Genomic DNA, 27,154 nt, shown 5'->3' with positions numbered 1-27,154 from the left:
TTCTCGATCATGACAAATCTTGAATAACTTAAAAAGTACTACCCATAATTACTTGAGTAGGATACTCAAGAGAGCTACGTTTGGCCAGATTCATAAGGAAAGGATACATAGGCAATCCTTTACAGGGTGCGGCCACTTTACTTTCTGCAAACCTCGTATCCCAGATTTAAAAACAAGTTCAACATAAATTCGACGAAGCATCGGCGTCACAGAAAAAGCTCCGTCGCCGGCCGATGAACCTTAGCGCCAAACGACAGCGTCTGTCGTTAGACGCCAGACTGCCGCAGCCGGCGCCAGTTGTAAAGAAGCGGCACCATTTCTTCTAGGAGCACCTAGGAATATTTCGGTGTTTTTCAGAAAATTTTCTACTTCCGTACTCGAAAAAAATTCTGGAAAATTAAATTTTCTGTTTTCATTGCTTTAATAAATTAAATTTAAAGGAGATGATTTAATTAAAAAGCTGAAATTTCATTAATAAAATAAACTAACAAATTACATTATTGATGAAATTTAAATAAAGCTTAATAAAATAAATTAACTTTAAATTTAAAACTAAGTCTAATAATTGAAAGTTAAGCAATGCTTCAATCTTTCTTCTCTTTCTTTGCTCTGTTCCAATTTTTATTTGCATCCTCTTCATCATCCATGGCTTTAGCTAGTAGGCATTCTTTAGTGGACCTACATTTAATTTTGGAGTACATAGTTTCTCCCTTAGCTAGGACTCCATGTTTCTTCTCTACCCAAGCCTTCTTCTCTGAAGTGTCAGCTTTTCTTTTCCCTTTATCTTTTAAAGAGATTTTCTTCTTAGGCATTGTAGGTGTTTTGAATCCAACCTTAGGCATTGTAGTTGTTTTATAGAGCTCTTCTTCTTAGGCATTGTAGGTGTTTTTAATCCAATTTTTCTTCTCTTTCTTTTCTCTCTTCCAATTTTTATCTACATCCTCTTCATCATCCATGGCTTTAGCTAGTAGGTATTCTTTAGAGGACCAACATTCAATTTTGGAGTAAATAGTTTCTCCCTTAGCTAGGAATCCATGTTTCTTCTCTACCCAAGCCTTCTTCTATTAAGTGTTAGCTTTTCTTTTCCCTTTATCTTTTGTAGAGCTCTTCTTCTTAGGCATTGTAGGTGTTTTGAATCCAACCTTTTCACCCAAGCGTTCCTTAACGGGAATTACCTTGTCACCTAGACGACTCTTCACATCAGTTTTACTCTGATTTTTCTTCATGTCCTTTGAAGGTTTCTTGAGAAGCCACCTCTTCACATCATTGGGCAAGGAAGGAGGTACCTTTTGGGTAATCACTTCCTATAAAGGCCTAGAGCTCCAATATGCATCAAAGTTTTCTACTTCTTGAGAAACAGGGAATTCATAGGGACGACAAAGATCCCAGAAGGAATTGTTTGAAGTAGGCCGTACTGTCTTTTTAGCTTGCAGGGATAATAAAAAATCATCTTGGTTAAGCTGGGAAGACGACAGAAGGGTTGTTTGTTGACACCAATCATCCTCTCTATTTTCCACCAAGGCACGACCCACTTGATGGCAAAGTTGCTAGAGGCAAAGACTTTCTTCCATTTATGGCGCCCCATCTTAGAGAAGCGTTTCTTTCTCCTCACAAAAAATTTGGAGTGTATTTTTCAACATTGTCAGGAGGACTAATTAATTCTAGTCTCTCCATTAGCCACATCTGTAAAAAAAAAATTCAATGCGAATAAATTAATATTACTATACGAAAATATGTTTGTGATTTCTGTAATTAAAAATATTATTTTTCTATCTGTAATAAAATTGGAGAGCCCCGAAAAGGTGCTTTTGGATTTCTCTTCAATTCACCAAGACTAAGCATAGTCTCTCCAACAATTAATGGCATTGGATTTCTCCCAGATTCAATTTGCTCTAAAACAGTTGATATAATTGCTTGGCCCTCATTATTTCTATCACTAGTGAGAAGATATTGGTTAAGCATGCAAAAGAGAAAAACCCTTCTTCTATAAACATAAAAAGATTCAGAATAAGGTCTGTCAAAGTAATGGCGTGCAAATTCTTTCAAATTAACTATGCTACCATCTACAATTTTTATTAGATCTTTGTCTTTTAAATTAAAGAAGCGCTCAAAATCTTTATAATAATATTCATTTATTCTAGGGATTACTGCAAGATCTAATGCAGGGAAGCCTAAGATAGCACCGAATTCTTCCGGTAAAGGGCTAATTTCATCACACCTTAGTATAAAACAATGAGTATCCACATCCCAATATTCTAAGGCGGTACGAATAAAGTCTATATCAAGATCTACCCCCTTAACACCATAAATACCCCCCATATGAAAAAAGTCTAATTCTTTTCTCTCCTTGGCAGTTAGAGACCGACACCATTCGTGAGTGTAGTTGGTAAAACTCTTAGTAATTAAATACATGATTATTTTTTCAAAAGCTAAGACTATGTTTAATATGCTGAAATTGTAAGAAAAATCGGCAGACCAGGGGGCTATTTATACACAACATCTGCACAGTTTCAATCCGGAAAGGATTCGGAGTCAGCGCTCACCAGCGCCAAACGCCAGAGTCTGGCGCCAAGCGCCAGCATTAGCGTCTGGCGCCAACGCAAAACGCGTGGCGCCACGTGACGCTGACGTGTCTTATCTGCGACCTTTTCAAAAACCGCGTTTTTTGGCTGATTCGAATCTGAACAATGGCTTACGATTTTTTATCCTTTCTTATACCCTTTTAATTAATTTTATATATTAGTTATATTTTTTCTTTTTTGGATTTTATTCAGAATTAATTTTAAGTTTTTTATCAGTCCAATTTTTTTTTTTATTTTCTTTTTTTTGGGGGAGAAAGTCGGATACCCTCCATCAATAATAAAAATGACAGAATTTTTGCGCAAAATTATTAATTATTACAATTCTTCGATATGCACATAAAAATGAAAAATAAATGCTGAATAAATAAGCTCATAGTAATATGTATATAAAAATATGTCTAATAAATGAGTCAATTAGGCAAAGTTCTATACAAGTCAAAATAAAAAAAAAAAAAAAAAAAAGTTAAAAAACACAGGTATAAACTATGGCGCCGGAGGACGCAAAATGATGAGAGACGCCCATCATGTCATAGAACTACGCAGTACGAGGAATAAACTCTCCACCAGCTCCAACTCTAGTCTCCTCAAGAGGTGGAAAACTCAGCACAGGACCCGTTCACCTAAGATCGCCCTGAGGCTGAGGCTGCAGAGGCTGCTGCGATGACGAGCCGACCACGTACATCCGACCACCTCTAAGAGCCGAGGTAGCCTCTCCCTGGCCTACCGGCTTAGCACGTGCTCCCTCAGATGAAGAGTTCGAGCCCTCCACCGCCTCGGTCCGAGCAGCCTCAGAACAACCACCCCAACCGCTAGATCTAGTATGGCGATGTCTCGAGCTAGACCTCGCCTGGTCTCTCCGGACCTCAGGTCTCGTCCGGGTACGAGAAGGAATGGGCTGACCCTCCAAGAAGAAACCAAGTCAGAAACAATCAAAACCGAAACAATAATGCAGAATTAAGATGGAAGGTTACCTCCTGAACAGCGTCGTCGCGACGACACGTAGCCACATTCCTTATCCGAACGAGCTGGCTCCGCAAGGCGTCTATACACCGTGCCATCGCCGTGACCACCTCGCGCGAGAACTATCAAAGAAATAAAGTTAGTAACAATGCATAACATATATGAACAAATTGCAAATAAATAAGCTTACCCGAGACCGGTGGTGAGGAATCGACCGCTCCACGAAGCGTTGATCCTCAGGAACCGGAGGAATAATCTCCTCGATGAGCCCGTATGTCCCCTGGTAATGGATAGACATACAAGGTGGCACGAACTCAGTAGGCCTATCCTGACAAAAGCAAATCAAGGTTAGTAGAATATCACTTGGGGGCTACTTAGCAAAAGGTAAAATATGAAAATCATACCGTCACCTCCTCAGACAGAACAGGGGCCGGAGCTAACAGGGGAAACAACTCCTCATCATAGCACTGCCCAGGGATCACATGAGATCGCCAAGGGGTGTCATCCCTCTTCGACATGCTCACCAGCCTCGCGTCATTGAACATATGACGCGGAGGAGGTACAGGAACAACGAAAGTATCCGAGGAATGCTGAATAACAACCCTCTCTCCAAGGTACGCAATCGCTCCATACGTCCCTAAGAAGTAGCGACGCTCAGCGGTGAACTGCGCAGCTAACCCAGGGACAACCAAGCTTAATAGCAAACCCTTGCATGTCATATGTTCTTAGGCATGATACTAACAAGATTAATTAGAAACCCTTGCATGTCACTAAACATTAAAGATCAATTATTTAGCCCTAACATGATACTAGAAAAGAAAATAGGAAGCATCACAACAATCATACTTGATATTTGGAATTTTTAGTTATTACCCTAAACATGATACTAGGAAGCAACAAAACATCCTTACATGATACTAGGAATCCAAATAACAATCTAAGCTTGATTTCTATATCAATATCAATAAAACAACTAAAGCACTTACTTTGATGCCTCGTACCTCTTTAATTTTTAATAACAAAATACACACGTTAGTAACTTCATGGAAAAAAATAAATCAATACTATTAAATCAAATAATTGAGATAGAGAATTAAGAAAGTTTAGACTAGATTTGGGACCAAACCCCCAGAAATACCAAACCTTTCACGTCTAGGGCAAAGGAAACTTCGAATTATGTTAGGTGTGTTTAGATCTTATGAATGCGGAATTTTGTATTTGTAAAAAGTGTGGTTTCTTGATGAGAGGTCGCCGCGCGACAGGACTTGTCGCAGAGCGACAGCCTGGCGTTCGGCGCTGCAGGTGATTTTCCACACGTTTTCATATTTTTTTTGATAAAATTGAGCGTAAAAGTCCGTACGAGGGGTAAAATCTTAATTTCATTTAAAATAGATCTTTTATTCCAAATAAAACTCATTAAACTTAATTATCATTCCTATTACATTAGGATTCAAAAGAACCTTAAAACCTACTTGAATTAGGAATGATAATTCATAATAAGCCCTCCTCTAGATCACTGGGCTGCATATAAAGATCAAACCGGGCCTAGTTTAGTAATTTGGCCATAACTTCCTCATTAGTCATCGGAATTGGGCTTATAATATATCGTTGGAAATCTCTTTTCGAGCCCTATCTAACTACGCTATTATTGGACCCTTGTTATGGAACAAAATAAACTTGATTGGCTATTTTCATAAAATAGGTTTTCGAAAATAGAGAGAAAGGAGAGAATTATAATAAAAACTAACCGCAACATTAGACTTTCCACACTTTCACCTTATTCGATTATGATTCGACATGAAAGGTATTCATCACCCGGTTTGGTTTTGGGAAGACACAAATGGGTGTCTACAGGTGCCGAGGTATCGACTACTCAAGAAAGCGGTGATCCTGAGGAGCCAGAGGAATCATCTCCTTAATGGGGCCATACATCCCCTGACAAGTGATGGGTACGGAAAGAGCAACGAACTCCACGTATGCATCCTAAAAAACAAATTGAGTAATCAATACTTACTATGGGGCTATACAAGTGAGTAATACAAAAGATGAAGAAATACCTCATTTGCTCCCTCTAGCAAAGCAGGAGGTGGAGCCAAGAGCGGTAGTATTGCCTCTGTGTAGCATATCTCCGGACGGGCATGAGTCCGCCAAGGTATGCCCTCTAGAGACCTACTCGCCAAGGTCCTCGATCTCGCCTTATCGAACATATGCCGAGGAGGGCGAGCAAGAACAACAAAAGCCTCAAAGGAGTGTTGAATAGCCACTCTCTCGCGTGGATACACCGTAGCATTGTACGTCCTCTGGAAATACCGACGCTGAACAGTGTACTGCGCAGTAATTGTAGGAATGTTAAAGTCAGCCCACAGCCGAAACGCTACGGCCGGCTCCTACAAAATGTATACTCATAAGATAAAATTCTACTAAAGGTATAAAAAGGCAAGAATATAGAGAACATACCGAGAGGATCAACTCTCGAACACGCCTAGTAGTAGCATCCTCACTATGACGGCCTCCCCAACCGGCAGCAATGGGGAGCTCGATAGGTGAAGGTCTCGCCGGCGCAAGAGACGGAAAGTACTCGTAGAACCAAATCTATGAAGATAAAGAAATGTCAATGAATGCCAATACAGATCTAAAGCTACTTTAATAAAGAAGATAAAGTGTACTTATACGACTCTCTAAAATCTAGAAAGCATAATGTCTCCGTCGAAGGAGCTATGACAACTAGCAAGTCGCAGTCCGACTTGGAAGTCCGCGTAGGACTAGCTGGACCAACCATACGACCTGACCATGGGAAGGTTGCGAGAGCAGGTAGGTAGTAGAATAGCACTCGACTACCTCTGTCAGGTGAAAAGGTCCCTGACAACAAAAACAAGAGCGAATATGCGCACCCGCTTCTCTGGGGTGGTCGCACTGTCCTGAAAGGCCGCCGCAAGCGTGGACTGTCGAATGCATCTAGAGCTAAGATGCGTCGTCTCAGCCTCACTACGAGCCCCAATGGTGATAGGGCATGTAGGTGTTGTTTGAAGTGCGCCTACGTTAAAGCATGTGTGAATATGCTTGGCAATAATAGGAAGTGGGAATTGACGTATACGATTAGGGACAAATAAAGTAGGGAGCCGCCAACAATTTTTTAAGGAACTTGTAAACCGTTCACGGATCATTATAAGGCAACCACGAGAAAGAGACAACGAAAGGCAACATCGATTGACCCGTGAAGGTTACACCCCATTTATAATCCATGAGATTACTAACTCTATATGGTTCGGAACCACGAAAAGAGGATTGGGGATTATAGTACGAAATGAGTCATGGAGTCACATTCGCACGTATTGGCCTCTACTCGATTGTTATAGTGAAAGTGATTCCTGCGATCTCAAAGGCATGCAAACAAAATATTCAATTTGCTCCAAACTATTATTATGCTAAATTGGTTGAATATTAATGCAACACATAATTCTAAAATATCGTGATCACTTGAATGAATAAAAAGATTAAAAAGGAACCTAAATCGGTTGTTCAAATTATCTTATTAAGCGTGATTTTCAATTACATATTCCCTTTAAACATGCAATATGGTGATCATACAAAATATAATAGAATAAACATTAATAATGGAAGCAATTTAACAATAATATCGTGAGTCAAATCAAATAAATAAACCTAATCATGATACTAGCAATATTAAAAATAAAATAAGTATTTAAATTAATTAATTACTCACATTCTGCGCGTTCCTTTAAATTGCTACATCATGAATAAATTGTTAGTAACTTCAATAAAAAATATAAATCAAATGAAAATTAAATTAAATATATGTAGATTTGATTTGGTCCAAACTCTCAATTATCTATACCTCTCACGCCTTTGTTTAAGGACAGAACCTCAGGTAGACTCCTTGGAGTACTTAAGGGAAGAATGGTGTAATTAAGAATATAAGTTTAAGGCTTAGAATATGAGAGAGAAGGAGAGAGAGAAGAGAATGATATTTGGTGTAAAAGAGAGGAAGACAGAATATTTTTGATGCGCCAAACTGTAGAAGGAAGGGGGTTATTTATAGGGAAAATGAGCAGGGAACACACGAAACCGTAAAAAATAATGCCGCGACACGGCAAAATGTGCCGTGACACCGTACACTTTAGTGTGATGCAGGGTAATTTTGTGTGACGCGGGATAGAAACAAACCTCTAGAGGATAAAATGTGTTATTACGCGGATTAAACACGAAGCAATCCCGTGTCACGGGATGTGCACCGTGACACGAGGAAATATGCCGTGATGCGGCAATAATTCCCGTGGCGCGACACTTTTACCTGTGACACGGTGGAGTTTTTACGTCCAGATTCTTAAACATGTGGAATGAAATGCGGAAAAGACACGGGAAATCACCGTGACACGGTGAAAAATCTCTTTCACAGTACTAGGCCCCAGTTCCACGTCATTATCTCCCTTGACGCGGCAGTTTTAGGTAATCTGCGATAATTCCTGTTTTTTACGTGTTTTTAAAATTATCATAACTTTAGATCCGTAACTCGGTGATTATGTCAATCCTAGGATAGTGTTTAAGCCTTGTTTTAGCTTGTCTCAGGTTGTTTTGTTCAAATAATGCGTGCATACATGTCTCGATGTGTTTTTAATGAAATCGCTTATATTCTTGAATGCTTGCCTTCATTGCGTGTTTGCACCTTTCCCTTTACCTTATTGCTTCCCTTGGTGTTTGTGCTTAGGTATTTGAAGTCTTGGATTTCAAAGAAGAAGCCAAGGAAGCATGAGAGAAGAATCGAAGAAAGCTAGGTGCAAAGGCGCGCAAAATGTGCACGGGCACACGGCTAGAGTGTGCGGGCGCGCAGCACTGTGAGAACCCGCGCAAAAGAGGCGAAATTGTAGAACCAAGGAAAAAAGTTTTGCGCGGCCTACGCGCGGCATGTGCGCGGGCGCACACACATACCGCGTGGGCGCGCAGCTACGGTGCGCGGGCGCGCAGCCAGCAGCACAGGCGCACACACCCAAGTACAAGTCGCATAACCCTCAAATGCACAGGCACGCAATTATGTGACTTCCATTATATTTGCGTGACTTATTTTTGTATGGTAGAACTTCATTTTCCTTGAGATCTTTTTCCCAAGTTTTAGGAGAGCTTCTCTCTCTTAGGGTTAGATTAGGATTTTCTCTCTCTAGTTTAGGAGTAGTTTTAGAGAGAGAAAGCTTGGATTTCCGTGGAGTTTTTGAGAGGTTGAAGAAGCAAATTTGTGGAACTTCTTCTCATCTATTCAATGAGCATTTTCTAACTTTCTCTCATCTTTATTGCTTTGCTTAATTCTTAGTTTTTGCTTTTTGTTTGTTGATTTGAGTAGATTAATTAGTTTGTTTGTTTGATCTTGTTTTTATTCTTATTTTACCTTGTTTTCCATGTCTATCTTCATTATGTTAGCATAGGCCTTGTTCTAGGGAATTGGATGAAGGTTATATTAATGAATTGAATGATTGGTTGTGATTAGTATGAAATTATTTCTTGATTATTGTGTATGGATGATGCTTTTATGGATTAGAATCTTTCTAGCTAATCGAGTCTATGCTCTTAATTGTGCTTTCAATCAATTGTGCGAGAATGAGTTGGTTGAGAGCCCTAAGTTCTTTCATACCTTTGCTAGGCTAGTTGCACGAGAGTGAATTACTTTAGTAGGATAATTAACATGCTTAATTGTGCGAGAGTGAGTTAAATGTGTTGATGTTCCTAGTCGAGGCATTTTCATCTAATTGTATGATGTTGTTGAATGCATTGATGTAATTGGATTCCACTTTCCCTAGTTTTAGTTATTTGCTCTTAGTAGTGTTTGGTTTAATCTCTCTCTATCTCACAAGCTTTCCTACTATTCTAATTTGGACAAATTGATACACTTAGTCTTCGTGGTTCGACCATTTACTTGCCACTAACTAGTTTAGTGTAAGTTTAGGTATTATAAATTTTTAATTTGGTTAGGGTTAGTAGACCAACGACCTACTTTTACCCGCGATCAAATTTTGGCGCCGTTGCCGGGGACTAAGGCGTTCATTAGTTTGTGTTGATTAGATTAGCTAGGTTCTTGTATATTATTTGATTTTTGCTTGTTTTTCTTTGTTCTTTGTAATAAAATGGCATGCTTATCTTTTCCTCAATTTGATGGTGAACCCTTCTATGCTTACTTTGAAAGACTAGATGGTTTCCTTAGTTACCATGGGTGTTCTCTTAGTGATGCTTGTGGTATAGCTTATTGGGGCATGAATGAGTATATTAGGGGAACGGTTGAGGACTTGTATAATGGTAGATTCCGTCATTTGTCTATGCAGGATGCTTGGAATTTTTTCACATGGCTTGCTAGAGATTCTTATGATAGAGAATTTAATGTTTCTTGTTTTGATTCTCAATGTCAAGATTCTTTTAATTTTTGCATGAATTCTCTTAATGCTTCTAATGTGCCTTGTGATGATCCAAATATGCATGTTGACCCTTTTCCCTCTTATGCTCATTGCGATGAGGATTGTGCTAATTTTGATGATATGCAATTTGATTTTTTTCATAAACCTCAACCCGATAACATTGATGCCCAAATTCTTTCTCAAATGCAATATATCACCCAACAACTCCAAGAGCTTTAAGAGGAACAAAAATTGAGAGAAGTGAGGCTTGCCCAAGTGATGAGTGCTATGCTTGATGTAAATGGATGTGAGGAACCTCATTTGGAGTGTGAGAGTGTTTTTGAGGATGATGCGAGCCAAGGGTGTGAAGGTGAAGGGAGATTTTCTTGTGATGGGAGGATTTGTGAGGAATTTGATCCTTTTCATTCCCCATTTGAGCTTGAATGTCATCCTTCCCCATATTCACCCCCTTTGAGAGCTTCCCTTGGTGAGGATGTGAGTGATCCATCTTCATGTTTGAATGAGGGATTTCATGAGGATGATGATGATAAGTTTGAGCAATCAAGATAGATTGAGAGTTCCAACCCCCTTCCCCATCTTGATGAGTCTACCTTGCATGTTTGTGACCCTTCTATCGATGTCTAGTATGTTCATTGAAGGTGTAACAAAACATTATAGCATTTTGAGAGAGTTCATTGGCAATGCTTCATGGGAAAGGGATGAGTTTGAGAGAAACATTCATCCTTTCATGCATGGGTTAGAGACTCTAGGCTTTGTAGATCTTGAGGGAGTTGTTGTGCATCGTTGTTGTTGAGAGGACGATGTGGTTGTTTCAATTGGAGAGTTTTTGTTTGAGGGGAATGTGAGTCATGAGTGTTCTTTAGAGGATTCTATGATTGATTTTCATGTCCTCATTAGTGACGTGAGGTTTGTGAGACCATTGTTTCTCCTACCCTTCCTCATGTCCCTTTCTCAAGGAAATTTGACCACATCCCCTACTATCCTATGTTCCTCCCTTCTTTTTTCAAAAAGCTTATTGAGGACCTTCTCTTGTTTGATGAGACTCTTCCTTCTCATCCTCCCATTATTGAGGAAATGGGTGATTGTGCCACCAAAAAACATTTTGAGGAGAGTTTGCCTTATTCTTCTTCTTCTTTCTCTTCTTATTTTCTTGATTTTTCTTTTGATTTTTCTTCCTTCTTTTGGCATCTTCCTCCTCACTTACGTGCAATAATCTTGTTGCACGTCCTCCTTCTGGCCATTTGCCTACTGTTTATCTTATGAAATGTGTAGTAGTGCATTTGACAAGCTCTTGCGTTCGTTGCAATATTATTTACAGGAGCGGTCTCGCTTGGACGTTAAACAAGCCTTTCTCGGGAAGTAACCCGAAATTTTTATTGCTTTCATTTTCTTTTCTTTTTAGATTAGATTTTCTCACATGGAAATGTTTGTGTGCTTTTTTTTTTAGGTACATGACTGATAGGGATAAAATAGGTCGTTAAACTACTACCCTAATCAAATTAATCATTTATAATACCTAAACTTACACCAAACTAGTTAGTGGCAAGTAAAGGGTCAAACCACTAGGGAAGCACACTAATTAAACATCAATAATCACTAATGCAAGAGTAAAAAGGGGATTGTTTTTGTTGGTTTTGTTGAGTAAGAATACTAAAACTACAAATAAGCAAGAAAATGATGATTAAAATCAAGGGAAAATGACGCTAGGGATATTTGGGTGTCAAATATGATTAGAAAGAGGGAATAATGATGATTATCATGAAACACATGCCAAAGAACACAAGATTCTACCTAAAAAATTCATTCTCATGTAATAGTCTAGGCAAATCAATGAAAGAGGTATACACTAATAAGGATCATTCTCATCCATCCTATTAGTCACAATCAAATCAAGAGAATAAAAAAGCACAATCCATAAAAACTCCACTTTAATAACTCATTCTCATGAAATCATTAAAATAGAGATGATCATAATCTAGTTCAAATCACTTTCATGCATTTAAACTAGAATACATCAAATAGAGTGCAACAATAATCTCAAGCTAATAAAAATCATGTCTTTCATCAATTTATGGCATAAGTTCAATCCAACCATCATCATTCATCCAATATCAACTCATATTTTCCACCCCCTTCCCCTAGCTAAAAGATTAGCCTAGAGAAGGGAGATTAAACATAATATCAAAACTAGAAACAAACTCAAGAAACTCAAAACAAAACGTGATTAAAAACAATGAAATTAATAACAACTAGATGAACTAATAAGATTAAGAAAAATAAGCAACAATAAAGAAAATAAATAAAGCTAAAGGAAAGGATTAGAGATTACTAAAGAAAGGATTATTGAAAGATGAAAACTTGAAGGAATTGCTTGCTTGAAGATTAAACTTGACCAAAAGTTGAATACTTGGAAGAAAATTGAGCAATAATCTACTTTCTCTCTCTAAAAATTATTTAATCTAACCCTAAGAGGGAGAAGCTCTCCTAAAACTAGAGAAAAATATCTAATAATATCCTGTCGTCCCATACAAAAATTAGCATTGAATATAAATAGATACGCGCAAAAACGCTGAACAAGGCTCGTTGTGCGCCCGCGCACGGAATCTTTGCGCCTGCGCAACAGAGTGTGCGCCCGCGCCTTTGTGGGTTGGGACTTGCTGGCTGAGTTGTGCGCCTGCACGCCTTGGGTGTGCGCCCGCGCACAGGTCGCACACAACCCGCGCAAATCTCTCTGCCTCGATTCTAAAATTTACATCCTTCTGCGCGGGTTCTGAAAGGGATGCGCGCCCGAGCACTACGGCTGCGCTCTCGCGGACATTTTGCGCTGCCTCGCACCATGCTTCTTTGATTCTAATCTCATGTTTAATTGTCCTCTTCTTTGCAATCCAAGACTTCAAATACCTAAGCACATGCACCAAGGGAAGCAATAAGGTAAAGGCAACGGTGAACACACGCAATAAAGGGAGGCATTTAAGCATATACGCGATTTCATCCAAAACACATCGAGACATGTATGAACGCATTTTTTGAACAAAACAACTACAAAACACCTCAAGACAAGCTAAAACAAAGCATAAACACTACCCTAAGCGTGACATAAATGTCACTCATCAACTACTTCCTAAGAGTGACATAAATGTCACTCATCATATTTTGTTTTACTATTATATAACAAGAACTAAAAACTTAAAATATAAACATAGAAAATAAGATAATTTAATTTAATTAAGAAAAGGAAAATTTGCAAATTGCAGCCATTTAAAGTTCATATTTTGCAAATTGCAGCCATTTAAATTTTTTTTTGCAAATTGCAACCCAAAAGTTCGTATAAATTGGAAATTGCAGCCCGATTCAATTTTTTCATCGGATTACATGTTGAAAAATCTTCGGTAAAGGTTTTAGGGGTCATTTTAGCCCTTAAGGGCCCGAATTGAGCTTGGAATTAGCAAAAAAATAACATAAGTGTCTCATATTTATAGTTTCCCACAAATCGATACACTTTTATTACGCAAAACGAGATACTTGCGTTAATTTTTTGCTAATTCCGAGCTCAATTCGGTCCCATAAAGCCTAAAATGGCCCCTAAAACCTTTATCGAAGATTTTTCAACTTGTAAACCGATGAAAAAGTTAAATCGGGCTGCAATTTACAATTTATATGAACTTTTGGGCTGCAATTTTCAAAAAAAAAAAATTTAATGGCTGCAATTTGCAAAATACGAACTTTAAATGGCTGCAATTTGCAAATTTTCCTTAAGAAAATAAACTAAAAACTATTAAAAACTACCGAAATACATAAAATAAAGATCAAATAAGGAAAATAAGAAAAAGAGAGAAATGAAGCATAAAATTAGGGAAATTATTAGAAACTAAACCGGAAAATAAGCATAAAAGTACCCTAAAAGTGACATAAAAGTCACTTATCAAACTCCCCCAAGCTAAACTTTTGCTCGTCCTCGAGCAAATTAACACGAAACACGAGAGAAAGGGAGAATGATTTATTCATGCAAGAAAAATTAAAAAGAGAAAGAAAATACAGTAACTCACTTTCGTAGGAATCACGGTCAATTTTTGCAACTAAAGATAAGCACTTTAAACCCCTAGATTGCCCTAGAGGATGAGTGTGCTCTCGTGACGGTTTCCTAAGAGCTTAACCCACAACTCTAGACAAAAAAAGGCAAAACAAGAAGAAAAAGAAAAGCAAACACAAAAAGCAAACACAACCATGACCAACATAACATGGCAAGGTTTAGGAAAACAAATCAAGCTCAAAGGCGGAAAATACTCCATTTGGACTAAAAAAGAAGAGACATGCACCAAAGAATACTCGCCTTTCTCAATTCAATGAGGGAAAACACGTTCTAAGATGCTCATGGTTCAAAGAGACAAACCTAAGCTAAGCATAGAGAACTAGAGAATTCATTCTCCGCCCTAGCCTCATCCAAGACGGTCCACGTTCTCTCCACTAGCTTCAAATAACCCCCTAGTTAGCTCCTCGTTATTCCACGAAGGAACCGGAAAAAAGATTCAATTTGTGGAATTAGTGGGTCATCTTGACATCTCGACTATGCATACTCTCTCCATAGGGTTGAAATCTATCTCCCTCCATCGGAATTTGACCTCACCCCTCTAAAGTCTAAGGGTCTTAACTAGGGTTGTAAAGTAAGGCAAAGGGTTAAGGCGGGGTAAAAATTTGAAAATTTTGGTGACATTTCCTAAGTGAAGCAAAAGGGTGATCAAACCTCAAAAACAAACTCAAGAAATCACCAAACATCAAACAAAAATACCAATAATGCCATCTCCACCAAGCTTACTCAACACCAACATTCCATAAAAACGAAAAACGAAGTAACGCTCCCCCCAAGCTTGAACGAAGCATTGTCCTCAATGCTTAACTTAGGGAAGAAAACGAAACCTACTTTTTCTTTTTCTTTTTTTTTCTTTTCTTTTTTTTTAAGAAACTCTTATTTGATGTCATTGCCTTTTTTAAATAAGGACAGCTTTTTCTGGGATGTATTTGCTTTATTACACACAATATATACAATTTACTTTCTTTCTTGGTACAAAGAGCATAATACTTTCTCATTTTCATTACAACACAAAACAAACTCTCAAACCAAAATGCTTCACAAACTAAGGGTTAGGGAAACAAAAGGTCATAAGGCTTGTAATGTGGCTCATAATCAAGAAAGGGAATAGGCTCAAAGGGTTGGGAAGAGGAGAAAATGCAAAATAAAAACAAAATATGTAACAAAACTAAAAGAAGATAAAGAAAAATGAGAAAAGGGTGCCCTTTTCCTACCCTAGAGACGCTTGGTCATGATCTTAAGAGTTAGAGGACAACACAAGTATTTAGTTATGCATAGTCAAGTATCCTAAAAGCCTCTCAACAAAATTGATGAAGGCTTGAACAATCTAAACCTTACAAGGGATGGTAAGTAAGCAAATACTAATTTAAGCGCTTCATATCCACTATAGAGAGCAACACCATCTTACCACTGTCCCATGAACTAAGGGTTGAAACGTCCTCAATAGTTCTTAACCTTTCTACCTTAGCTTAAAATTTTTCTATCTCAACCACAAGCACTCTCAAACCGTGTAGGCCATCATAAATTAGGAAGAAAAACATTATTTGGCACATTATCAAAGCAATCAATTCCAAATGCATAAGCGAATCCCAAAACGAATTTATTTCATCTTGCCATAGTCATGTTTGCCACAAAAAAAAGGAAAACAAAACAAAATAAAGAGGATGAAATAAAAAAGGTTCACAAACGAGGCATATAATCCAAATAAGTCCCAATCATCAAACAATTTATCGTTCGATAACAACATCAACGATCCCAGGTTCCATAGAACCAATGCAAACAACCTCAAACCATTCAACTTCTTCCTAAACTAATCCTAAGCTAAGCACTCAAAGAAAAAGTAAAAGAGTAAAAATAAGAAAGGTCTCACCAGGAGGTTGGCTTAAAAGAATAAAGGAGCATAAAATAGAGTTCACCAAATGTCACTCACTCCAAACTTCCAAAAAGTAACCAACAAGGCAAGATAAGACACAAAAGAAAACATTAAAATATAACAAAGAAATAAAACAAAAAGAAAAAGAAAGGAGGGGGGGAAAAAGGGTTAGAAATCCTCCGGGTTGCCTCTCGGGAAGCGCTTGTTTATGGTCTCTAGCTTGAACCTTCACCTCATTCAAGGTGGATTAAAGAACATCACCCTCATGAACTTGAGGATTGAATCATAGATTCCCCCAAGCTTGAGAACTAGCACTCCTTGAGGTCTCACATCACCACAAGGAAAAGGAGGGAATGAATCAAGAGCCAATGGTGGCTCATCTTTTCTCTTTCTCTTCTTCTTGTTGATTCTTCTTATTTTTTCACTCTTCTTTCTTTTCCATCTAAAAGGGGGGTTGAGCTTGGAATTCTCAATATTAGGAAGGGCAACCTCACCTTCCTCAAGAGAGCCTTCAAACCAAGCGGGAACTTCAAGGAAGTCATCACTCCTCATTGTCACCTTATCATCACGTAGAGGTAAGCTCTCATTAGCCATCACATCATCGACCACATCAACTCTACATACGCTCACCACCATAGGGCTCTTTAAAAAAACATTCTCAACTAGCTTACAAGGAAAGGGAACCGGGCCTTCAAACTTGTTTGGTTCACTAAAATAAAATGGCTCCTCATTTTGTTCTTGAACCTTCTTCTCAACCACATCATCTACAACCTTGTCGTCCTTGCAAGTTTCGGGTTGATAAGTATGTGAAGGGTTAGTAGATGATTGTAAGGGGAGTTTTGTGGTTAAATGGAGGGAAGAAATTTTGCCTAGTTGGGAATCAACAATTTCATTGTTAGATTTGATCTCTTGGAATTGTTGAGTGATAATTTGACGTTGCTGAAAAATTTGGGTTTGTGTGTGGTCGGGTGGGGATTTTTCTTCATACGCTTGAGGACATAGGTCATGATTTTGATCTTGAGAGTTCTCTACTTGGTAGGAAAGGTAGGAAAAGTTTTGGGTTGGTGGATTGAAGAGAGGTCCATCTTGGGGGTAGGAGTTTTCTTGCCTTGGATGTTGTTGAAGTTGTTGAGATTGAGTTTGGGTTACAAACTCCTTTTCCCTCAAAGTCAAAACTTCACCATGCTTGAGATTGAACTCTCTACAATAGGATGCATCACAATCCATCCCACCACAACGAGCACATGAGAAATCAATGATTTGTGAAAGTTTCGAACACAAACCAACACTTGAGTTCAACTTGGAAAGACCTTCATTCAAGAGCTCAACTATGTGCATAAGTTGGCCGACTTTCTACAACTTATAAAGATGTCCTTGCTTCCCTTGGTACATTCTTTGGCCTCCCTAAAAATAGCTAGTAGCCACTTCTTCAATTGTTGCTTCAACTTGGCTTTGAGGGATCTTAATCAATTGGCCACCGGCACCCGCATCTAGATTGGTCCTTGACATTGGATCTAAGCCATCATAGAAGAATCTCATGAGAAAATTATGGTTTAATTCATGATGAGGACATGCTCTAATCAAATCCTTAAACCTTTCCCATGCTTCCCCAAGAGTTTCATCCGGTTCTTGCTCAAAGGAAGCTATCTTCCTCCTCATTTTTGCGGTTTGCTCATCGGAAATGAATCTCTTGAGAAAGGCCTTCGCAACTTCCTTTCATGTGGTGAGAGAGTTGGGCTTCAAAAGCTTGAGGCATTTCTTTTCTCTTCCGGTGAGATATTGCCGAAATAGATGCATACGAATGTAATCTTGGCTCGCTTCATTTGTTTGCATCATTGCACACAACTCAAAGAATCGGTCCAAATGCTCAATGGGGTCTTCACTTGCATCTCCGGAAAATTACTCAATTTTCACCATCCTAGCATATTGTGGATGGATTTTGAAGTTAGTCTCGTTGGTCGGGAGAATTATACCACTCCTGAGCTCATAGATTTCCGGATTTCCAAACTCCCTAAAACGAAGGTTATCCTCTTGTCTTGCCATATCTCTCTTTGAATACAACAAAGCTAAGCACACGATAAGCAATGACAAGTAGGATTAACAAGCAAAATAAAAGAAAGAAAAGCAAATAAAAAGACTCTAACAATAGCAAGAATAAATGTTAAACAAGTCGCATCCCCGGCAACGGCGCCAATATTTGATAGGGATAAGATAGGTCGTTAAACTACTACCCTAATCAAATTATTCATTTATAATACCTAAACTTACACCAAACTAGTTAGTGGCAAGTAAAGGGTCGAACCAATAGGGAAGCACACTAATTCAACATCAATAATCACTTATGCAAGACTAAAAAGGGGATTGTTTTTGTTGGTTTTGTTGAGTTAGAATACTAAAACTACAAATAAGCAAGAAAATGATGATTAAAATCAAGGGAAAATGACGCTAGGGATACGGGGGTGTCAAATATGATTAGAAAGAGGGGAATAATGATGATTACCATGAAACACATGCCAAAGAACACAAGATTCTACCTAAATAATTCATTCTCATGCAATAGTCTAGGCAAACCAATGAAAGAGGTCTACACTATTAAGGATCATTCTCATGCATCCTATTAGTCACAATCAAATCAAGAGAATAAAGAAGCACAATCTATAAAAACTCCACTTTAATAACTCATTCTCATGCAATCATTAAAATAGAGATGATCATAATCTAGTTCAAATCACTTTCATACATTTAAACTAGAATACATCAAATAGAGTGCAACAATAATCTCAAGCTAATAAAAATCATGTCTTTCATCAATTTATGGCATAAGTTCAATCCAACCATCATCATTCATCCAATATCAACTCATATTTTCCACCCCCTTCCCCTAGCTAAAAGATTAGCCTAGAGAAGGGAGATTAAACATAATATCAAAACTAGAAACAAACTCAAGAAACTCAAAACAAAACATGATTAAAATCAATGAAATTAATAACAACTAGATGAACTAATAAGATTAACAAAAATAAGCAACAATAAAGCAAATAAATAAAGCTAAAGGAAAGGATTAGAGATTACTAAAAGAAAGGATTAATGAAAGATTAAAACTTGAAGGAATTGCTTGCTTGAAGATTAAACTTGACCAAAAGTTGAATACTTGGAAGAAAATTGAGCAATAATCTACTTTCTCTCTCTAAAAATTATCTAATCTAACCCTAAGAGAGAGAAGCTCTTCTAAAACTAGAGAAAAAGATCTAATAATATCAAGTCGTCCCATACAAAAATTAGCCTTGAATATAAATAGATACGCGCAAAAACGCTGAATATGGCTCGCTGTGCGCCCGTGCATGGTAGCTGTGCACCCGCGCACGGTATCTGTATTCCCGCGCAACAGAGTGTGCGCCCGCGCCTTTCTGGGTTGGGGCTTGCTGCCTGAGTTGTGCGCCCGCGCGCCCTGGGTGTGCGCCCGCGCACATGTCGCACAAAACCCGCGCAAATCTCTCTACCTCATTTCTGAAATTTACATCCTTCTGCTCGGGTTCTGATAGGGCTGCGTGCCCGTGCACTACGGCCGCGCTCTCGCACACATTTTGCGCTCCCTCGCACCTTGCTTCTTTGATTCTATTCTTGTCCTCTTCTTTTCAATCCAAGACTTCAAATACCTAAGCACAAGCACCAAGGGGAGCAATAAGGTAAAGGCAACGATGAAAACACGCAATAAAGGGAGGCATTTAAGCAAATACTCAATTTCATCCAAAACACATTGAGACATGTATGAACGCATTATTTGAACAAAACAACTGCAAAACACCTCAAGACAAGCTAAAACAAAGCATAAACACTACCCTAAGCGTGACATAAATGTCACTCATCAACTACTTCCTAAGAGTGACATAAATGTCAGTCATCATATTTTGTTTTACTATTATATAACAAGAACTAAAAACTTAAAATATAAACATAGAAAATAAGGTAATTTAAATAAATTGAGAAAATAAGCTAAAAACTATTAAAAACTACTGAAATACATAAAATAAAAATCAAATAAGGAAAATAAGAAAAAGAGAGAAATGAAGCGTAAAACTAGGGAAATTATTAGAAACTAAACCGGAAAATAAGCATAAAAGTACCCTAAAAGTGACATAAAAGTCACTTATCAATGACTTGATATACACTTATGCATTGGTTTGGATCAAGAATCAAGGAAGTTTGACGCCTATTTTTGCTAGCATATGGAAATCAAGATTCAATTTAAGAGGAAATCAGCTTTGAAAGGTTAAATTGGTTCATTTGCGGGTATTTGAGTATATTGTCTCATTCAAGCTTGGGGGGAGGGTATTCTATCATGTTGGGTAGAATGTTGGTTCATATATGCCATGCACCTTTGTATATGCATTCCCATGTCTTTTCTTATATTTTGAATAATCCAAAAAGATTTTTGTTTACTTTTAAGGTAATTTTGGCAAAATGTGTTTTGTTAGTTCTTGTTTTGGACATTCTATTTTGGGACTTGTATTCTTGAATGTTTTTCTTCCTAAGTGGTAAATGTATGCACGGTTTGAGAGTGTCATTGGTTGACTCTAGGATACTATATGCTAAGGTAGCCAGTTTAAGAACTTTTAGGGGTCCATGAAGCCTTAGTTTGCGGGAATGTGGTAAGATGGAGTTGCTCTGTATAGTGGAATTGAAACCCTTATTTGGTATTTGTTTTGTTATAATCCCTTGTGAGCTTCATTTGTTCTAGCCTTCATCACCTTGTTTAGCGGCAATTTAGGATCCTTGACTATGCATGTCTTAATCCTTGTTTTGACCTCTACCTCCCAAAATTGTGACCGAGCCACTCTAGGGGAGGAAAAGGGCACATTTTCTCATTTTTCTTTATTATATTTATGTTTTGTTACAAATTTGGTTTTCTATTTTGCATCAACCTACTTATTAACCAATTTGAGCCAAATGATTCCCGCTCTTGTTTAAACCGCATTACAAACCTAATGGCCTATGTTTACCAACCCTTTTAGTTAGTGAAGCATTGGCATGTGAGGTTTGAGTTTTGAGAGTGTTGAATATGAACAAGACATTTTGCGAATTGGTTTTGAGTAGGGTATTGAAAGTTGAGCTTGAAAAGAATATGTAAAAAAGTTTGAGAAGAAAAATGCAATTCAAGAAAATCAAATGTTGTTTCAAGAAAAAGCCGTCTATAGTAAAAAAGGCAAGGACAACAAATAAGAGCCAAAAAAAAAAAAAAAAACAAAATATTTTAGTTTGGTTTCGTTTTCTACCCTACTTTATGCATTGAGGACAATGCATCGTTCAAGCTTGGGGGGGAGCATTCCTTCATTTTTGTATATATTGTGTGTTGGTGTTGAATAATCTTGGGGGATATGGCATTTTTGGTATTTTGTTTGATGTTTAGTGACTTCTTAAGTTTATTTTTTAGAGTTGGCCACTCTTTTGCTTCACTTAGGAAATATCACCAAAATTTTCAAATTTTTACTCCGCCTTGATCCTTAGCCTTACGTTACATCCATAGTTAAAACCCTTAGATTTTAGTGGGGTTAGGTCAAAGAACAGTGGAGGGATATAGACTTCAAACCTATGGAGAGAGTATGCATAGTTGAGATGTCGGGATTACCTTCTCAAAGTTTTTCATTTCTTTATCTTTTTCCGGTTCCTTCGTGGAATCATGAGAAGCTAGCTTAAAGGTTGATTTGAAGCTAGTGAAGAGAGCGCGGCCCGATTAGTTGGGGCTAGGGTGGATTGAGTCCTCATTAGTTCTCTATGCTTATCATATGTTAGGTTTCAATCAACCATTGACATCTTGAAACGTGCATACATTTGTATAATTAGAAAGGTTTGCATTCGTTGGTGCTTATTCCTATCTCTTGTCCAAATATGAACTTGTGTCTTGCTTTCTCTTTTTATGTTTATTTTTCTTTTCTTTTTATTGTCTTGCCTTGGTTTTTGTCTAGAGTTGTGGGTTAAGCTCTTAGGAAACCCTCACGAGAGCACACTCGTCCTCTAGGGCGATCTAGGGGTTTAAAAGGCTTGTCTTTAGTTGCTAAAATTGACCGTGATTCCTACGAAAGTGAGTTAGTGTACATTCTCATCTCCTTTAGTGTCTTAGCTTTGCTTGAATAATTCACTCCCTTTCTCTTTGTCTTGCTCGAGGACGAGCAAAGGTATAGCTTGGGGGAATTTGATGAGTCATAGGATAGTGTTTATGCCTTGTTTTAGCTTGTCTTAGGGTGTTTTGTAGTTGTTTTGTTCAAATAATGCGTGCATACATGTCTCGATGTGTTTTTAATGAAATCTCGTATATTCTTGAATGCTTGCCTTCATTGCGTGTTTGCACCGTTCCCTATACCTTATTGCTTTCCTTGGTGTTTGTGCTTAGGTATTTGAAGTCCTGGATTGCAAAGAAGAAGCCAAGGAAGCATGAGAGAAGAATCGAAGAAAGCAAGGTACAAGGGGGCACACAATATGCACGGGCACGCGGCTGGAGTGTGCGGGCGCGCAGCCTCGTGAGCACCCGCGCAAAGGAGGCGAAATTGCAGAATCGAGGCAGAAAGTTTTGCGTGGCCTGCGCGCGACATGTGCGCGGGCGCACATACATACCGCGCGGGCACGCAGCAAGCAGCACGGGCGCACACACCCAAGCACAAGCCGCACAACCCTCAAATGCGCGGGCGCGCAGCTAAATAGCGCGCAGCTAAATTGCGCGGGCGCATAGCGAGTCCCTGTTCAGCTTTTTTTTTACTTCCTTTATATTTTCGAGTCTTGTTTTTATACGGTAGAACTTCATTTTCCTTGAGATCTTTTTCCCATGTTTTAGGAGAGCTTCTCTCTCTTAGGGTTAGATTAGGATTTTTTCTCTCATGTTTGTGGAACTTCTTCTCATCTATTCAATGAGCATTTTCTAACTTTCTCTCATCTTTATTGCTTTGCTTAATAATTAGTTTTTGCTTTTTGTTTGTTGATTTGAGTAGATTAATTAGTTTGTTTGTTTGATCTTGTTGTTATTCTTATTTTACCTTGTTTTCCATGTCTATCTTCATTATATTAGCTTAGGTTTTGTTCTAGGGAATTGGATGAAGGTTATATTAATGATTTGAATGATTGATTGTGATTAGTATGAAATTGTTTCTTGATTATTGTGTATGGATGATGCTTTTATGGATTAAAATCTTTCTAGTTAATCAATTTTATGCTCTTAATTGTGCTTTCAATCAATTGTGCGAGAGTGAGTTGGTTCAGAGCCCTAAATTCTTCCATACCTTTGCTAGGCTAGTTGCACGAGAGTGATTTAGTTTAGTAGGATAATTAACATGCTTAATTGTGCGAGAGTGAGTTAAATGTGTTGATGTTCCTAATCGAGGTCATTTTCATCTAATTGTATGATGTTGTTGAATGCATTGATATAATTGATTTCCACTTTCCCTAGTTTTAGTTATTTGCTTTTAGTAGTGTTTGGTTTAATCTCTCTCTATCTCACAACCTTTCCTACTAGTCTAATTTGCACAAATTGATACACTTAGTCTTCGTGGTTCGACCCTTTACTTGCCACTAACTAGTTTAGTGTAAGTTTAGGTATTATAAATTTCTAATTTGGTTAGGGTTAGTAGACCAACGACTTACTTTTACCCGCGATCACTCGGAACACGACATAAAATATATCATTGGAAAGTGTATCAAGTCTTATTTCCAACCCAATTAGAATAAGGTCAAAATCTTTTGTAGATTTTAAGATATGACCGTTTTAATAGAAGGGTGTCGGTTTTGGGCTGAGTTTATTGTTTTGCTCATATCTTCTTCGTTTTAAATCGAAATTGGGCTTATGATATATTGTTGGAAATATTTTTTCAATGCCTATCCAACCAATTAATAATTGGATCAAAATTTTAAGAACAAAAAATAAGCTTCTCTCAGTTTTGCGATGTGGACACGAAAAGTGGAAAACAAGTTATGGTTTAGGGAAATGAGCTAGGAAATGGATTGGTTTATGAAATTTATTGAATGAAAACATGATTTTAAGCACTCCAAAGATTAAATACTCAACTCGACCAATAATGTTGGTGAAAGGTTGTTCATCATCAGGTTTGGTTTTTGGGAGACATTTTTAGGTGTCTACAGAAGCCCCCACTTTAACTAAGTTTATAGAAACGTCAGTTTCGAAAATTTTCCATGCTTGAGGAAAACTTGTCTAATAAGATTGCAAGTCTCTATGTATCGAGAACCTTGCGCCGTAAATCTTCTTCGCTTGGGAGATGATCACTAAAATGATAATGGTTCGCTTGTCCCTGAACGTGGGTTGTAGATGGTTCGCTTTTCCCCGAACGTGGGATGTAGATGGTTTGCTTGTCCCCGAACGTGGGTTGTGGATGGTATGCTTGTCCCCGGACGTGGGCTATAAATGGTCCGTGATGAGTGTCATTTATGGCACTCATAGGGTAGTCTTTTAGGGTTATTTCTTTCCCCTTTTCATGCTTTCTTCACTTATTTTTGGTCCTTTTTCCTTTAGTATTCTCTTTCTCCTCTTTTCTTTATGGTTCTCGTGTTTTTCTCGTGTTTTCCTTTTATTTGGCTCTTTTTCCCTTTTATTTTGTTTCTTTGTTTGCTTATGTAGGTACTTGGAGAATCACCTTTACAAAGGAATCAAGTTGGGACCTTAATGACCAAGCAAGAAAGAAGCATTTGGCTAGAGAGGGCTTAAAGAGGCATTGGAGAAGCCTCGGAGAGGTCTCCAAGGTATTGCCAGCAGGCCGCGGGCGCGGGTCAATGAAGCCGCGGGCGCGGGTTCAAGAAGCACAAATGGCCAGATTTTGGCAGGAACTACCCGTGGTTGCCCCGCGGGCTCTCCGCTGGCGCGGGAAACTTGGAGAGGGCGCTCCGTCTCAGAGAGATCGCGGCCCCCTGATTGAGCTTTGGGAGAAGGGGATTAGCCGCGGGCGCGACATCTTTGGCCGCGGACGCGGGTTTATACTGCCGCGGGCGCGGGTGTTGCCCAGATAGCCCGCGGAGGGTTCCGTACCCATTTCTCCGCGGTCGCGGGTTCATCGGGAGAGGGCGCGGGATTTGCCGGTTTCTTCTTTGCTTATAAATAGAATTGTAATTCCTTTTTGAAACCAACTTTTTGATAATATTTCATTAGCTTAGTTTTAGAAAGAGAATTTAGAGAGAAGTCAGAGAGAAGTTCTTGGTTTTGGATTTGTAACTCAACATTTGATCAATCAAGTTTGGATTTCTTCATTTTTTTCAATCATCAATATTAGTGAGAATCTCTTCCTTCTTTCATCTCTTACTTACTTGCTATTTGATTTATGCTTGTTGCTTGTTTTTCTTTGGATTTGAATTTGATATTGTTGAATATTTTGATTTCTCTTAGATTTTGATATAGAATGATGATCAATGCAATTTCTAGTTATTTGTTCTTGAATTTCACCATGATTAGTGACTAAATTAGTTGCTAGGGAAAGGGGGAAGCATGTTTGATTAATGAAATTGCTAGTTGATGCTCTTTGATTGATTGATTTGTTGCAATTAAATTGGTTGACATAGTTTTGCATGTGATTGATTAGACTAGGAGTGATGAACCTATAAGATTAATCTAGATTGCATTGCAACTCTTAATGACATGAACAATTGATTTGAAAGTTGCTCTAATTGATTGGGTTTGCTTGTGATTCTTCTTGATTTGCCTTTCATAGTGACTCCTAGATTGGCCTATAGGAGATAGAATTTGAACTCTCTTGATTGCTACTAATGTTTGTCCATTGCAATACTTGAATTAATTTATTGAGCTCTAAACTGGCATTATCATTGAACTTGCATGTGGAACCCATATCCCTAGTGTTTAGACCTTTGATTTACTTGATTAGACTTGTTTTAGTTTACCATAGTGCCAACCATAATCTCAACTCCATCTTCGAGGTAGCTTGACTTAGACTCTAGTTTTCATCATTGCATTCCCTAGGGATCGACCCTTAACTTGCCCTATATTCATATAAGGTTGGTTAGGTGTTTACAAATTTAGTTTGACTTGGGGGAAGGGTAGATAACGACATACATTTTCCTCTTGTCAAAATGGCGCTGTTGCCGGGGATTGCTATTGGTGTTTAGATTTTGTTGTTGAGTCTCATTCATTTTAATTGAAAAAAAAAATACAAAAATATTTTGTTTCTTTAGGCTACACTTGTAGCCGTGCTATTAATATTTTCTTTGAGTTTTGCATGCATAGAGCTCGTGATCGATCCATTGTGCCTTTTGACCCGAATATCGAAAGGACTCTCTCAAGGAGAAGAATAGCTAATCGATCCTTGGGGTATAGTTCTTCAAGTGAAGAAGGGATTGAAGTAGAGCAAGGCATGGGAGAAAATCCGAGAGTGGCCTTGAAGGAGCTAGTAATACCCGGTGCTTATAGGTTTGAGAGCGATATAGCTCCGCCTACAACACCGGCAAATGATTTCGAAATTCGGCCGGCCATGATCACCTTAATTGAGAGGAAGCAATATAGTGGGGCTAAGAATGAGAGCCCGTTGAACCATCTTAAAGAATTTGAGAAATATTGCAACACCGTCAAAGTCAACGGAGTTTCTCAAGAGTTCATCCGCCTCAAGTTGTTCCCCTTCTCTCTCATAGGAAGATCCTTAGAGTGGCTAGATAAAGAGGTGAAGCCCAACTCCTTGAGAACATGGGATAATGTTACAAAGGCCTTCTTGTCCCGCTTCTACCCTCAAAAGAAGACGGCGGAGGCAAGAGCCTTGATTCAAGGGTTCAAGCAAAGGCCAAATGAAAGCCTTTACGAAGCATGGGAGAGATACAAAGAGTATCAAAGGGAGTGCCCTCACCACGGAATCCCAACATACCAAGTGGTCCAAATCTTCTATGGCGGTTTAAGTCCCCAAGGCAAGTCATGCCTTGATGGGGGGGTCGGGGGTCCTATCATGAACAAGACCGAACAAGAAGTGGTGGACATTATTGAGGACGTGGTGACGTACTATAGAGATTGGCAAGATGGGGAGAGGGACTCTTCAAGCAAGCAATCTTCATTGTACTCGGTGGACCATCTAAATGCGATCAACAACCTTTCCTCCCAAATGACAAACTTGGGAAAGGAGGTGACCGCAATCAAAGCCAAGTTCGAGAGCGCTTCTTCTTCTTCTCAAGCTTCGAATCTTCCCTCCCAATTTAAGGGGAGAGGTACTCTTTCTAACTCTCAACCCCCACCCTCTTCACATAATATGCC

The 27,154-nt window shown here is 38.5% G+C and overlaps 1 non-coding gene and 1 pseudogene across 1 annotated transcript; one reads left to right on the top strand and one right to left on the bottom strand.

Moving 5' to 3' along the window:
* The first annotated feature begins 17,473 nt into the window (after positions 1-17,473).
* On the top strand, positions 17,474-17,580 carry LOC145625670 (small nucleolar RNA R71). The gene has a single exon (XR_014110579.1). It is a non-coding gene; the product is annotated as a small nucleolar RNA R71 (small nucleolar RNA).
* Positions 17,581-26,665: 9,085 nt separating this feature from the next.
* On the bottom strand, positions 26,666-26,764 carry LOC145626036 (small nucleolar RNA R71; annotated as a pseudogene).
* Positions 26,765-27,154: the final 390 nt, after the last annotated feature.

Source organism: Chenopodium album, chromosome 3 (assembly GCF_948465745.1).
Source record: "Chenopodium album chromosome 3, dcCheAlbu1.1, whole genome shotgun sequence".
NCBI classification, from domain to species: domain Eukaryota; kingdom Viridiplantae; phylum Streptophyta; class Magnoliopsida; order Caryophyllales; family Amaranthaceae; genus Chenopodium; species Chenopodium album.
Note: the sequence above shows the minus strand (reverse complement) of the source record. Positions and strands in the feature narration are given on the sequence as shown.